An 11,260-nucleotide genomic window follows, 5' to 3' on the forward strand; every position below is an offset into this window, starting at 1 on the left:
AGATGAAAGGAGCATAGAAGGAGTAGGATTAGTTGGAGTGCTATTAAAGAAGGCATTAAGTGGCCAAGATATCCATTAAGTGGAAAGATGTGCCATTTATGCTTTCTTCTAATGAAGGAGCAAAGTGGCAGTCCGTGAAATGAGCAGCTGAAAATTCACACATCACAGTTAGTTACTTCAGATTACATTGAGGTGAAGATTTCAGCAGAATCCAGAAGAGTTCCCATGTTTATAAAGACAATGAGAACATCCATACTCACATCAGATAAATTCATATACAAACTTTTAAAAGGGACAGAAATTCTCATGCCTCAGGATACCCACCAGTCTCTATGTGACAAGTAGGAGGAAAATCCACCTGGGGCATGCTAGATCACACGCCTTTTTTAGCAGTTTTGCACTTTCTCTGAAGCTTTGGCTTGCTGTTGTTGCCAAAATCAAATTATCAAATGAAATGAACTGGAGTTCTGATCCAGGATGGCAGTTCTCATATCCCCAATTACCACAGCAGCATGTGAAAGCAAAAGACATGTATGTTTATTACTGGAGGAGGGGAAGGCAAGAAAGCAAGACCCTGTGAGGCAGATGCCCTGTTATCATCAGTACTACATCATACATCTCCTGTCATGAATTTACCAAGCTCCATTTTAAAAGCAATTAGGATTTGGCTTTTTACCTCTATCACTATAATTGGGAAGCTGTTTATTAACTTATCCTTAGGAATTTCCTTTTAATTTCCTACTTTTATAAAACTATTTTATATCCATTTGTCCTTATTCCAGATACTTTCTAGCTCTTAGTTCTCACGTTCAGTTATAGTATTCCCTCTCAGCCTTCTTTCTGATGGACTAAAAGTAAATCTTTTGCAGTCCTCTTCTGCACTTGAGCCCTTAATTTTCTTGCATATAAGTGACCAGAATTGCTAATGGCATTTCAGATTAAGTTAGGAATGCACAAAAACATTAATTCTTCCTAATAGCTACCAAATACCTCACTGACTGTCGTGGTTTAACCTCAGTTGGCAACTGAGCACCACACAGCCGCTCGCTCACTCCCCCCACCCCCGGTGGGATGGGGGAGAGAATTGGAAAAGCACAAGTGAGAAAAACTCGTGGGTTGAGATAAAAACAGTTTAATAATTGAAATAAAATGATAATTGTCTGTCTTTAACAGTCCATTGTATCGTTCAATTTTCCCAGAGGCTGGTGCATGATAGGGGATGTGATACACCCACTCAATGCCATGCTCTTTAGCCCAGGTGTCTATGAGGTTGTTTTGGAAATGAGTCCCGTTGTCTGACTCAATTCTTTCTGGGGTGCCATGTCACCATAGGACTTGCTTCTCAAGGCCCAGGATAGTGTTCCGGGCAGTGGCATGGGGCACGGGATATGTTTCCAGCCATCCGGTGGTTGCTTCCACCATTGTAAGCACGTGGCGCTTGCCTTGGCGGGTTTGTGGGCGTTTGATATAATCGATCTGCCAGGCCTCCCCATATTTATATTTCAGCCATCGTCCTCCATACCAAAGAGGCTTTAACCGCTTGGCTTGCTTGACTGCAGCGCATGTTTCGCATTCATGGATAACCTGCGCAATAGTGTCCACGGTCAAGTCCACCCCTCGATCACGAGCCCATCTGTATGTTGCATCTCTTCCTCGATGGCCTGAGGTGTCATGGGCCCACCGAGCTAGAAATAATTCACCCTTCTGTTGCCAGTCCAGATCCACCTGAGCCACTTCAATCTTAGCAGCCTGATCCACCTGCTGGTTGTTTTGATGTTCTTCAGTGGCCCGACTCTTGGGTACAGGAGCATCTACGTGACGGACTTTTACAACCAGGTTCTCCACCCAGGCAGCAATATCTTGCCACAATGCGGCAGCCCAGATGGGTTTGCCTCTGCGCTGCCAGTTGCTCCGCTTCCATTGCTGCAACCACTCCCACAGGGCATTTGCCACCATCCAGGAGTCAGTCTAGAGAGAGAGCACTGGCCACTTTTCTCGGTCAGCAATGTCTAAAGCCAGCTAGATGGCCTTTACTTCTGCAAATTGGCTCGATTCACCTTCTCCTTCAGCAGTTTCTACAACTTGTCGCATGGGACTCCATACAGCAGCTTTCCACCTCCGATGCTTTCCCACAAGACGACAGGACCCATCAGTGAACAGGGCATATTGCTTCTCATTTTCTGGTAGTTCATTATACATTGGGGCCTCCTCAGCACGTGTCACCTCCTCCTCTGGCGATATTCCAAAATCTTTGCCCTCTGGCCAATCCATGATCACTTCCAAGATTCCTGGGCGACTGGGGTTTCCTATTCGAGCCCGTTGTGTGATCAGTGCGACCCACTTACTCCACGTAGCATCAGTTGCATGATGTGGACAGGGGACCCTCCCTCTGAACATCCAGCCCAGCACCGGCAGTCGGGGTGCCAGGAGGAGCTGTGCTTCAGTGCCGATCACTTCCGAAGCAGCTCAAACCCCTTCATATGCTGCCAATATCTCTTTTTCAGTTGGAGTATAGCGGGCCTCAGATCCTCTGTAGCCCCGACTCCAAAACCCTAGGGGTCGACCTCGAGTCTCCCCTGGTGCTTTCTGCCAGAGGCTCCAGGTAGGGCCGTTCTCCCCGGCTGCAGTGTAGAGCACGTTTTTTACATCTTGTCCTGCCCGGACTGGCCCCAGGGCTACTGCTTGAACTATCTCCTCTGTAATTTGTTCAAAAACTTGTCATTGCTCAGGGCCCCATTTGAAATCGTTCTTCTTCCGGGTCACTTGATAGAGAGGGTTTACGATCAGACTGTAACTTGGAATATGCATTCTCCAAAAACCCGTGACGCCTAAGAAAGCTTGTGTTTCCTTTTTGCTAGTTGGTGGAGACATGGCTGTTATTTTGTTGATCACATCCATTGGGATCTGACGACGTCCATCTTGCCATTTTATTCCTGAAAACTGGATCTCCTGTGCAGGTCCCTTGACCTTACTTTGTTTTATGGCAAAACCAGCCTTCAGCAGGATTTGGACTATTTCCTTCCCTTTCTCAAACACTTCTGCCTCTCTGTTGCCCCACATGATGATGTCATCAATGTATTGCAGGTGTTCTGGAGCTCCACCCTGTTCCAGTGCAGTCTGGATCAGTCCATGGCAAATGGTGGGGCTGTGTTTCCACCCCTGGGGCAGTCGGTTCCAGGTGTACTGGACGCCCCTCCAAGTGAAAACAAATTGTGGCCTGCACTCTGCTGCCAAAGGGATTGAGAAAAACGCATTAGCAATATCAACTGTGGCATACCACTTGGCTGCCTTTGACTCCAATTCGTATTGAAGTTCTAGCATGTCTGGCACAGGAGCACTCAGCGGTGGCGTGACTTCATTTAGGCCACGATAGTCTACTGTTAGTCTCCACTCTCCATTAGACTTCCGCACTGGCCATATGAATCATAGAATCATTGAGGTTGGAAAAGACCTCTAAGATCATCGAGTCCAACCGTCAACCCAACACCACCATGTCCACTAAACCATGTCCCTAAGTGCCTCATCTACTCGTCTTTTAAATACGTCCAGGGATGGGGACTCAACCACTTCCCTGGGCAGCCTGTTCCAATGTTTCACCACTCTTTCAGTAAAGAAATTTTTCCTCACGTCCAATCTAAACCTCCCCTGGCGCAACTTGAGGCCATTTCCTCTCGTCCTATCGCTAGTTACTTGGGAGAAGAGACCGACACCCACCACGCTACAACCTCCTTGCAGGTAGTTGTAGAGAGCAATGAGGTCTCCCCTCAGCCTCCTTTTCTGCAGGCTAAACAACCCCAGTTCCCTCAGCCGCTCCTCATAAGACTTGTTCTCCAGACCCCTCACCAGCCTCGGTGCCCTTCTCTGGACACGTTCCAGCACCTCAATGTCCTTCTTGTAGTGAGGGGCCCAAAACTGAACACAGTATTCGAGGTGCGGCCTCACCAGGGCCGAGTACAGGGGCACGATCACTTCCCTACTCCTGCTGGCCACACTATTTCTGATACAGGCCAGGATGCCATTGGCCTTCTTGGCCGCCTGGGCACACTGCCGGCTCATGTTCAGCCGGCTGTCAACCAGCACCCCCAGGTCCTTTTCCGCCAGGCAGCTTTCCAGCCACTCTTCCCCAAGCCTGTAGCGCTGCATGGGGTTGTTGTGGCCGAAATGCAGGACCCGGCACTTGGCCTTGTTGAATCTCATACAGTTGGCCTCGGCCCATCGATCCAGCCTGTCCAGGTCCCTCTGCAGAGCCTTCCTACTCTCGAGCAGATCAACACTCCCGCCCAACTTGGTGTCGTCTGCAAACTTCCTGAGGGTGCACTCAATCCCCTCATCCAGATCATTGATAAAGATATTGAACAAGACCGGCCCCAGTACTGAGCCCTGGGGAACACCGCTCGTGACCGGCCGCCAACTGGATTGAACTCCATTCACCACAACTCTCTGGGCCCGGCCGTCCAGCCAGTTTTTGACCCAGCACAGAGTACACCTGTCTAAGCAGTGAGCCGCCAGCTTCTCTAGGAGAATGCTGTGGGAGACGGTGTCAAAGGCCTTACTGAAGTCCAGGTAGACCACATCCACAGTCTTTCCCTCGTCCACTAGGCGGGTCACCTGGTCATAGAAGGAGATCAGGTTGGTCAAGCAGGACCTGCCTCTCATGAATCCGTGCTGGCTAGGCCTGATAAATCTCATATAAACCTCAATAAAATCTCATGTAATCTCATATAAATCTCAATAAATCTCAATAAAGATGGGACTGTTAAAGGGTGAGCGAGTCTTGCTGATCACTCTTTGGCTCTCCAGTTGGCGAATCAGCTCATGAATGGGAATCAAGGAGTCTCGGTTGGTGCGATATTGCCGCCGGTGCACCGTGGTGGTAGCGATTGGCACCTGTTGGTCTTCGACCTTCAGCAACCCCACAACAGAGGGGTCCTCCGAGAGACCAGGCAAGGTGGACAGCTGTTTAATTTCCTCCGTCTCCAAGGCAGCTATACCAAAAGCCCACCGGTACCCTTTTGGGTCCTTGAAATACCCTCTCCTGAGGGAGTCTATGCCAAGGATGCACGGAGCCTCTGGGCCAGTCACAATGGGGTGCTTCTGCCACCCATTCCCAGTTAGACTCACTTCGGCTTCCAATACAGTTAGCTGTTGGGATCCCCCCGTCACCCCAGAAATACAGATGGGTTCTGCCCCTCTATAGCTTGATGGCATTAGGGTACACTGTGCACCGGTGTCTACTAGAGCCTTCTACTTCTGTGGGTCTGATGTGCCAGGCCACCGAATCCACACAGTCCAGTAAACCCGGTTGTCCCTTTCCTCCCCCTGGCTGGAGGCAGGGCCCCTCTAATCCTCATCACAGTACTCATTTCTCACTTCTTGTACGTACGAGTCAGAAGTTTCTTCATTAAGATCAGGAGTAAGATCAGCCCTTCTACTCTGTCTGGGGAACTGCCCGCTGGAAACTGGAGCAGCAATTTTCCTGGAAGAACCTCTTTCTGTGATTGTTTTCCCTTGCAATTCCCGTACCCGTGCCCCTAGGGCTGAGGTAGGTTTCCCATCCCACTTCCTCATGTCCTCTCCGTGGTCACGCAGGTAAAACCATAGGGTGCCCCGTGGTGTGTACCCTTTATACTCTCTCTCTTGAGCAAAAGAACGCTGACTCCTAATAGCCGAGATACTGGTCCGTACAGGTGAGGAGTAGGATAGTAGGACCTATCCTCTCTGAGTTGCTGGATCTCCCGGGACAGTTTCTCCACAGCCGAGACGAGGGAGGAAGAGAGACTTTCTTCGTATTGCCGGAGTTGGCCAGCCAATTCATCCACCGTTTGTCCCTCTCCATCTTTCCAGGTCATCACTGCCAATGAATTGGCGTATGACGACGGTGAGCTCCTTATAAACTTCCGCCACATGGGTCGTGTGCACTTGACTTCGTCTGGATCTTTGGATAGTTGTTCATTGCTCAGGTCACCATAAATCACCTCCAGCACAGCTAATTCTCTCAGGAACTGGATACCCTTCTCCATGGTGGCCCACTTGCTTGGGCAACATATGACATCTTCCTTGAAGGGATACCTTTCCTTCACGCTTGCCAAGAGTCGCCTCCAGAGGCTGAGGACTCGTGTCCCTTTTCTAATTGCTTTGTCAATGCCCCCTTCCCTAGAAAGGGATCCCAGCTGCTTGGCTTCCCTACCCTCTAATTCTAGGCTACTGGCCCCATTATCCCAGCATCGGAGCAGCCAGGTGACAATATGCTCGCCTGGACGACGGCTGAAATCTTTTCGTATATCTCGCAGCTCACTCAGGGATAGAGATCGGGTGGACACTGCCTCGTTTATGAGTTCTTCCTCTTCTTCCTCCCCGATCAGCGGCCGGCTCTCCTCCTCCTGTTCTCGTGATGGCCCTTCTCTAGGGTCGTCTGTCTCGTACACTTCTTCCTCCAGCCCCCTTTTAGAAGAAGCTTCTTCCTCCCTTACTAAACGAGCCGACTTCCGCTTCCAAGATTTCTTCTTGTGTACAGGGGCGACTGATACCGGCACAGGCTGGTTCTTTGGTTCAGCTGCAGGGCGTGTCGCCGGGGTCTGAGTGGCTGCAGGGCCTGTTGCCGGGGTCGGAGTGGCCGCAGGGCCTGTCGCCGGGGTCTGAGTGGCCACAGGGCCTGTCACCGGGGCCTGAGTAGCCGCAGGGCCTGTCGCCGGGGTCTGAGTGGCTGCACGGCGTGTCGCTGGGGTCGGAGTGGCCGCAGCGCCTGTTGCTGGAGTCTGAGTAGCTGCAGTGCATGTCGCCGGGGTCAGAGTCAGAGACCTTCTCTTCCCTTTGAGGGTACTGAATGGTGTTGAACAGGGCTTGGTAGGCATGGCCCAGGCCCCAGCACGTTGCAATGATCTGCATCTCTCTGGAGTTGCCAGGGTGACAGCATACTTTGTCCAAATGTTCTACTAACTCTTCAGGATTCTGCGCTTGCTCAGGGGTGAAGTTCCAAAACACTGGGGGTGCCCTTTGGCCTAGGTACTTGCCCATCTTGTCCCACACACCCTGCCACTCATAACTATTCAGCCTTGGGGCAGATCTCCGGATGATATCCTTAAATTGCTTATTAACTTTAGACAAAACCGAAACAATATTCCCAAGAAGTATTAATAGAAGTATCTTAACTACCCAAGGCTGTTCAAGATACTGAAAAGTTACTGTAATGAAGGAGGAAACATCATAGAAGAAGGTAGTGACACTGCCATTCTGTATTTCCTCCGTAAAATAACTCTCAGAAAAGTCACTGTAATTGCTAGTTGTCTCCACGAAATGGTATCCGTGGTACAGTAACGGCTTCATTGCGAAACTTACATACCACGCTAACATCAAGGTCAATGTTCTAAAAACAAACCTCACAAGCGAGACATCACCAATCACTGCAGACCACAGCAAACTGCAAAAACCAACACCAATCTTTAACATGTACAGCAAAAAAAAGAGCACGATGCAGATTAGACAAACCAATATCGAGAACAGAGAAACCAACATTGTGACCCACAACTATTAACAGATATAAGTTCCTTAATACACTCCGGTTAATCTGTTATTATCTCAAACCCTTCGTGCCCCACGTTGGGTGCCAAAAAGGACTGTCGTGGTTTAACCTCAGTCGGCAACTGAGCACCACGCAGCCGCTCGCTCACTCCCCTCCCCCCCGGTGGGATGGGGGAGAGAACTGGAAGAGCACAAGTGAGAAAAACTCGTGGGTTGAGATAAAAACAGTTTAATAATTGAAATAAAATGATGATAATAATAATAATATGATAATAATAATAATACACAAAGCAAGTGATGCACAGTACAATTGCTCACCACCCGCCGACCGATGCCCAGCCAGTCCCTGAGCAGCGGCCCCCCCCGGCCAGCTTTCCCCAGTTTACGTACTGAGCATGACGTCACATGGTATGGAATGTTTCTTTGGCCAGTTTGCCTGTGCCCCCCTCCCAGCTTCTTGTGCACCTCCAGCCTTCTCAGTCGGTAGAGCATGGGAAACTAAAAAGTCCTTGGCTAGTGTAAGCATTACCTAGCAACAACTAAAACATCGGTGCATTATCAACTTTGTTCTCCTCCTAAATCCAAAACACAGCATTGTACCAGCTACTAGGAAGGAAATTAACTCTGTCCCTGCCGAAACCAGGACACTGACACATCCCAAGATCTCATTTACTGCTTTACTGCCATCTCATTCTCTCTATATGCAGTCATCCTTTAAACATTTTCAACTAATTATCTCCCCGTTTATAGCAAAAATTCATGTTATTAGTCCTTAAGTGCAATGACTTCGCACTTTGCACAAATGAATTTCGTTGCATTTAATCAGTACCTGTCTTCTTTTTATATCTAAGTCATTAATAGAATTATTAATACTTGTCTCAAGTGAGGAACTTTACTAGTGACCCCCCCTTCAATGTTACTCTTCTCTTTCTCTTTTAACCAGTGCCTCAAACTCCTGAGCAGTTCTATACAAACCCATCTTCTTCAATTCAGTTAATAATTTTTTTCAAGACATCATACCAAACACTAGATTGAATAACAAATAAATGAGATCTAGTAAATTGTTTTTGTCAAGAAAATTAGTTATATTTAGAAAGAAAATGATACAGCAAGTTTGGCTTGATCTACATCTAGTGAATCCACACTGCATTTTATCCCGTTTCATTTACTCCCCACATCTCACTTCCTTCTGATTTTTGCCATGTCCTTACATTCTACTAAGCTCAGGCTAGACTGGTATCACAGCAATGGGGGCTTCAAAGAGATCTGTAGAGCCTAAGTGCCTGTGCAGAGGCAAGATCAGGTACAACCAGCATTATCTTTGACAGATGTTTGTCCAACCTACTCTCGAAAACAAACATGGCTATGAAAATCTTCAGTTAACCACATCCAGTGTTACACTCCAGTTAGGAGTATCTCCTACTGTTTGATTCAAGCCCTCTCTGCAACAAAAGATGATGGTTTTTTCTTGCTCTTTTCCCACACAGAACAGAAAACTATTGATCACCTTCATTTTTTATAATAGCCTCACTATATAGATAGACCGTGGCTGTTTTGCAGTCTTTCTTGCAGTTTAAACAAACCCAATTTCCTCAGTCTCTCTTAATAGCATGCTTTACAAACCTTTTACATTTCTTCTCGTTCTCTTTGGGACTTTCTCCAGTTTATTTAATAATATTTAAACTATTATATGTTCTAACCTATTCATTATAATTTACAGTATAATTTCCCTGCAAACCTGTAATTCCTGTTTCAAGCATGAATGAAACTTGGTAACCAGTACAGTGAGTGTTTGTTGTGCAACACCTACATGGCATGTGTGTGCCTGTACAAACAAATATACACAAGATCTGCCTGAGCCTGGTAACCAGTATAGCCATTGTTTCACTGTGTATCAGTCACATAGATGCACCTGCTGTCCATTCAAAATAGGGTTTTTTCCTCTCCTCTACATATCTGAAGCCCTGGTCCTACAGACTTAGAAACTTAAGTCACTTTAATCTCTCTACAGAGTTCATGTCTACTGCTTATGACTACTTCAAAAGAATTATTATTAACACATTTTGTAAAGAGTACCTAAGACAGCTGAATACATTCGTTACATCTATGAACAGCACAAAATTTCTACCAGTTTCTACAGTATTCAAAACTATTTGAATAATATTCAAATGAAATTTCAGTCAATGTGTAACTTTCCACTCCCAGTCTTCCTGCAAGAACTCATCACAGGGTAATCCAACGGTGACTGCCTGTCTGGTCACAAAGTACCCTGCTCTCTCTGGAAGAGACAGATCTTTGTAAATGGCTGCTGCTCCGCCACATTCATTTTGCCAGCAAAAGGGTGCTGCTCTCCCCTTGACTGATTCTTGGATAAAGCAGAAGGAAAGTACCTTACATTACACAGTTGCAGAGGGTGCACCTGCCCTGGAGGAGAGAGTTGGCCCTGTAAAAAGCTCTCAGGATGGGGGCATACGGGGACGCTATGGTCTCTTCCTTTGCTTAAAATTGTATTCATAGAATCATAGAATAGAATCATAGAATCTTTAAGGTTGGAAAAGACCTCTAAGATCATCGAGTCCAACCGTCAACCCAACACCACCATGCCCACTAAACCATGTCCCTAAGCGCCTCATCTACACGTCTTTTAAATACCTCCAGGGATGGGGACTCAACCACTTCCCTGGGCAGCCTGTTCCAATGTTTCACCACTCTTTCAGTAAAGAAATTTTTCCTCACGTCCAATCTAAACCTCCCCTGGCGCAACTTGAGGCCATTTCCTCTCGTCCTATCGCTAGTTACTTGGGAGAAGAGACCGACACCCACCTCGCTACAACCTCCTTTCAGGTAGTTGTAGAGTGCGATGAGGTCTCCCCTCAGCCTCCTTTTCTCCAGGCTAAACAACCCCAGTTCCCTCAGCCGCTCCTCATAAGACTTGTTCTCCAGACCCCTCACCAGCCTCGTTGCCCTTCTCTGGACACGCTCTAACACCTCAATGTCCTTCTTGTAGTGAGGGGCCCAAAACTGAACATATTCGAGGTGCGGCCTCACCAGGGCCGAGTACAGGGGCACGATCACTTCCCTACTCCTGCTGGCCACACTATTTCTGATACAGGCCAGGATGCCATTGGCCTTCTTGGCCGCCTGGGCACACTGCCGGCTCATGTTCAGCCGGCTGTCAACCAGCACCCCCAGGTCCTTTTCCGCCAGGCAGCTTTCCAGCCACTCTTCCCCAAGCCTGTAGCGCTGCATGGGGTTGTTGTGGCCGAAGTGCAGGACCCGGCACTTGGCCTTGTTGAACCTCATACAGTTGGCCTGGGCCCATCGATCCAGCCTGTCCAGGTCCCTCTGCAGAGCTACATGAAAAACAATTTAAGATTCTGAGATAAAAATATCATTCTGCTGTTTGGTGATTTAGATACACAGCTATGTTCTGGCCTCTACTCCAACGCACATTTACGTATTTATATCAAACAGTCAATTAATACAAACACATGAACATAGCTTGAAGCAGGAACTGAAATCTAGAGATTTTCTCTCTGAAGTGGATGAACAGCCATGTAACATTGCCTGCCCACAAATTCATCAAAATTCCTTTTAAAACAAGGTAGGTATTTTGATCCCATGATTCCATATGTGATAATCAAAAGGGATGTTCAGGAGATGGAATGTATAAATGCAGACATAATAAATCATTAGAATACAGACACTTGGAGACTTATCTTGGAAACCTGAGCCTTGACAT

Source organism: Aptenodytes patagonicus, chromosome W (assembly GCF_965638725.1).
Source record: "Aptenodytes patagonicus chromosome W, bAptPat1.pri.cur, whole genome shotgun sequence".
In the NCBI taxonomy this organism is placed as follows: domain Eukaryota; kingdom Metazoa; phylum Chordata; class Aves; order Sphenisciformes; family Spheniscidae; genus Aptenodytes; species Aptenodytes patagonicus.